Source organism: Mustelus asterias, chromosome 27, assembly GCF_964213995.1.
Source record: "Mustelus asterias chromosome 27, sMusAst1.hap1.1, whole genome shotgun sequence".
Taxonomy (NCBI): Eukaryota; Metazoa; Chordata; class Chondrichthyes; order Carcharhiniformes; family Triakidae; genus Mustelus; species Mustelus asterias.
Genome location: NC_135827.1, coordinates 2,484,111 through 2,489,616, shown reverse-complemented (window position 1 = coordinate 2,489,616; position 5,506 = coordinate 2,484,111).

Sequence of the window (5,506 nt, the reverse complement as noted above, 5' to 3'; positions counted from 1 at the left end):
AATCCCCAGGCTGGAGTTTGCTGCGGGATTCCCCCAGACACTGTTGTGTTACTGATTGACCAAGCTAGTGATTTAGATATATAAACCCATCATGTACAGTGTGGATCAATCAGGATTAGAGAATGGGATAGCATCACTTGTACATAAAGAATAAATGTCACCATTCACTCTGTTGAGCCGATTTATTACTGGGCACCTGTTGTGCACTCTGTATAACTTTCCCGTTGGGGATGGCGTTGTCATAGGGTTAGTTCCAGAAGGAAAGTGCTGGGATGTCTGAACAAGCTGGCACTGGAGTTAGCAAGTTCCTCCTCACACAGTGCCATTAATAATACCCTTGCCATTGATGTGAGAACCTGCTCTTTAAATGGATTCTATTTAAATTCCAGCTTGCGTTGAATGGGAATATAGCAGGGGAAAATCTCTCTTGGAAGGTGGGTGAGCTATTGTGAAATATACGGGCCACCCCCACTGTGCCCCCCCCCCCCCCCCCCCCCCCCCCCCACCCACCCAAATCCCTGAACTCTACTCATTTTAGCACAACCGGCCAACCCTGTGTCGACCTGAACTCGTGTAAACGACAAACAGTACAGATCAAAGTGAGGGAGTTGACAGCTAGCTCGGGGGACAGTTGATTTATCCACTCGGCTAGTAATCCCACGTCCTCTTCCCCTCTTGCTCAACTTGTTAATTTGTTTTGGGAGCAACTATCTGAAATTAGTGTTTAATTTTTCTGTACAGCAAATAATGGCCGGGTTTGACTTTTGGAAACTGGGACACTAACTCCAGCAGGAAAGGAATCAGTACAGTGAGGTTCCTGTTTGAAGTTTTAAGAATATCCAGAACAATGGCACCAACAAGGTAACTTTGGAAGCCAGAGGCTGCAGCTGTCCCTTTACCGCAGGGGCTGAGTGACCCGGTCAGATTAACACCACAACCCTGGATGGTCGGACACTGAAGGTGACGAGTCATAGGCTGGCATTCTCTTGTCAAATGCCAGGTGAAAAACAGGTGGCCCTCCTGTGTCCCTGGAGACTAATTTCCTCTTCCTTCTCCTACTCTGTGGCCTTAACCATATGGCCTGTCTCCAGGTTCAGTCATGGGATATTTTCTGCACTGTGTTGCTCTTTTTTTCAGCCAGAGGGAACGAGAATGTAGCTGAGAGATGTCATCTCCATCAGTCATTCGTCTGTTAAAGACCACAAGTAGAACAAATCTCCCTCCCTTTCCCATGCTGTCTGTCCGTGTCGCTCTGTCCATATCGCTCTGTCCATATCGCTCTGTCCGTATCGCTCTGTCCGTATCGCTCTGTCCGTATCGCTCTGTCCGTATCGCTCTGTCCGTATCGCTCTGTCCGTATCGCTCTGTCCGTATCGCTCTGTCCGTAAGCCATTAGCTTTCGGAGCGCTGCTCCAAAAGGAGCGGCGTTTGCTACCAAATAAACCTGTTGGACTTTAACCTGGTGTTGTTAAAACTCTTACTGTTTTTATCTCATGTTTGAGAGGCTTAACTGTGTGTTAAAATTACTGTCACAATATTGTCTACACCTCAAAACTAATTCATATCAAGTGCTTTGACACATTATATAAATGTAAGTCTTTCTTCTTTTTTGTACCAGTGTTTCTATTTCTCATACCAGTCTGTCTCCTCACTCCTCCTCCCGCATTAGAACACAAGAAATAGAAGCAGGAGTGGGCCTCCAGGTCTCCAGGCCTGCCCCACCATTCAATATGACCATGGCTGATCTATTCCGGCCTCAAATCCTTTTCTGTGCCATTTCCCCATAGCCCTCTATTCCTCGATCTATCAAATATTTATCCACCTCCACTTTAAATACTTCTATTGACCCAGCCTCCAGCGCCCTTTGGGGCAGAGAATTCCAGAGATTCACCAGCCTCTGCAAGAAGAAATTTCTGCACATCTGAATTTTAAATGACCGGCCCTTTATCTTGTAGCTGTGTCCCCTTGTTCGAGACTGTCCCACCAGTGAAAACATCTCACCATTGACCCTGTCAAGCCCCCTCAGGATCTTGTATGTTTGAATAAGGTCACCCCTCACTCTTCTGAACTCCAAGGAATACAGACCCAGGGTACTTAGTCTCTCTTGATAGGACAACCCTCTCATCCTGGAAATTAGCCTGGTGAATCTCCTTCGGACTGCCTCCAATGTTACTATACCCTTCTTAAGGTAAGGGGACCAAAACTGCACGCAGTATTCCAGGTGAGACTTCACTAACACCCTGCACAATTGCAACAAAACCTCCCAAGATAAAACTCCAATCCCTTTGCAATAAAGGTCAAAATGCCATTTGACTTCTTAACTACTTGTTGGACCAACTTGCTAGCTTTTTGTGATCCATGCACTAGAACATCGAGATCCCTCTGTACTTCATTCACCTGCAGTCTCTCTCCATTTAGATAATATTTTGCCTTTTAATTCTTCCTGCCAAAGTGCACAACCTCACACTTCCCCACATTAAACGCCATTTGTCAGGTTTTCACCCAGTCATACATATCAGTTGAAAGAACTCCCAACTGTCATTCTGCTCCTAATTTAAAACCCCTTTAAGCATTCCAGTTTAATGTGACAAAGACAGAAATAGACTCTTAATTCATTTTATGTACCAACTCAAACTTATAACAATTGCAACACTTTGGGTGGGATTTTCCACTCGAGCTTGCACCAAGACCAGAAAATCCAGAGTGAGGTCAGCGGACCTTTCCATGGTCCTGTCCAACCAATATGATTCCCTGGCAGACGGGACTGGAAAATTCCATCCTTTAACTCTTTTACTGAATTTTAACTCCTAGTTGAATTTTAACTCTTAACTGAACATTAGCTCTAATTCTTTAATAGAAAATAGATATTACCCAGCTTAGAACGAAATGGTTAGGTCCGTTCCCGATATAGAATCTATCCTGTGATCTTCTCTGATCTTCTTCAGGGCACACTTCTGCCGTGGTTGATCTCTAGATTTACCACTCGAGACAAAAGACTGCACATGTCTTTTATTGACAAATTGTTTCAACTTTTCCAGAAGATTCTCTGGCACCTAGCCAGTGTGTAACAGAAAACCCCATTGCTCGAACAGCCAATGAAATTACTTGTAAATGACTCCATTATGCTTGCTTTACTTAGCATGTAGAAAAAAATCGCCTTCATAAAACTCGGTGCCATCAAGTCTAACTCAAAGTAAACAACCTCAAGTCACAATTCCCAGACCAGGGCATGACTCACAGCAACTTTACGGCTTGCATCTGTTTTTAATTATAAGGTGACTGAAAAGCCCAGCATGCTTAACTCTCAGTCAGGAGCACCTCTTAAAGCTACTATTGCCATTATTGTTGTTAAATTCATTTTTGTAGTCATTCTTTCTCCGTCCACACAACTAATCTGCAGTATCTGGACCATCTATGGGTCTTTCTTCCAGTTCTGAGGAAGTGCCTTGCCTGACTGGGATTGGGAACACTCAGGATGGGAGGGAGAGACAGAGCCACATCCACTGGCCTGTGTCCTATTTTGAGAGTACGAAACATTGGAGAATTCCTGAGCATAGATGAGAAGTAAGAACCCATGATTTGGGACTTGGCAGTCCCTGGATAAAAGATGAGTGGGTAGCAGTGGTGTTTGTGGGAGAGGCTGGTAAGGAATGTCCAGGCGATATACCGAAACCACCAAGCCTACTTCCCACCTGTTCTACTGGAATATGGAAGATCTGGAACTCTCTTTACTTTCATTCAATTCAGAAGGGGGAGAGTTGATTGGATTTTGTAGAACACCAATTCAACACCATTCATGACCCGGGTTCGAATCCCGCCACAGCAGATGGTCGAATTTGAATGCAATAAAATAAAATCTGGAACTAAGAATCTACTGATGACCATGAAACCATTGTCGATTGTCAGAAAAACCCATCTCGTTTATGAATGTCCTTTAGGGAAAAAAATCTGCCGCCCTTACCTGGTCTGACCTACATGTGACTCCAGAGTCACAGCAATGCGGTTGACTCTCAACTGCACTCGGGCAACTAGAGATGGGCAATAAATGCTGGCCAGCCAGTGACATCTATGTCCCATGAATGAATAAAAGAAAAATGACTTCAGGACATTCCAAAAGTGGTCTACGGCCAAAGAAATGCTTTGAAAGTAAAGTCAGTGGCAGAACGACATCCTGCAACTGCCCCCTCCCCCCCAGGTTTGAACAGCAGTGTAGAGTCAAAGCAAGGATGTTCCTCCTCAGCACCCCTCCATCGCCACCTTGACTGCTGTCTTTCCAAGATGAGCTATCAATCCTGGGATTATGGTGGGTGAGAGATTAATCTTAACTGAGTTGACACAGGTCAAAATGTCTCAGTGCTTCTAACAATGGCACTGAATTATCGAAACATCAGAAAAAAGCCTGTTGACGATGTGAATTGTGTCTTCTATTGGTCACTTTGTGAGGACATTGGGATGATTTTTGTAAAAATTGACAACTTTTTATTCAAATAGTATATTTTCCAACTGCTTTGAGTAACTTCTGAGATTGTTAGCCATTCACCATGACTGGCCTGGAGGCTGCAGACAATCATTAGTGTGATGTCTCGTGGACGCCAGGGGGATCTCCCCTCACTCCGGGTACAATACTCAATCAGGGTGCAAGGTTTAGTGTGGATCCCACCTGCTGAATCACTAAACCCACCACCCAGCTGCCTCGTGCTAAAGTGTGAAAGATGTGTAAATAATTCTACTTGGCACTTTCCCAAGTCCTTCCAATTATTCCAGTATGTTCATAGACAAGATCAATCGAGAGAAACAAACAACTACTCAACACTGAAGAAAATCCATCTCTCCAGACAGCGACTAAGAGCTGTCGCTTTGGAAAAGAGTCAAATGGTGACTGATGACATTTTAAAATAAAGTTTTTTTATTAGTGTCACAAGTAGGCTCACTGCAATGAGGTTACTGTTGTGAAAATCCCTGAGTTGCCACAATCAGGTACACTGAGGGAGAATTTAGCATGGCCAATGCACCTAACCAGCACGTCTTTGGAGTGTGGGAGGAAACCGGAGCACCCGGAGGAAACCCACACAGACACAGGGAGAACATGCAAACTCCACACAGACAGCGACCCAAGCCGGGAATCGAACCATGGGTCTAACCACTGTGAGGCAGCGGTGCTAACCACTGTGCCACCATGCTGCCCCGACATTAAACTCTGCTCCATAACACTGCATCACCCGGGATCACATTGTACAATCCAGACCCTTCAATTCTGTGAAAAATTAGATACATTGCCAATGGCATGAAAACAAGTGGTTACACTGAGAGTGCAGAGGGATAGCGGCTGTCCTTATTATATGTGGCATGGTATTGCAGAGACAAGCTGATATCCACATAATGCATGTTTCACGAATGTTGAATCTGGTATTTTCTAGAAGGTCAGGGGGCACTTTTTAGTGTATTTTGCTCTGTATATTAAACCTTTGAACAAAAGTATTATTTATTCTGGAAGAATTTCACATTT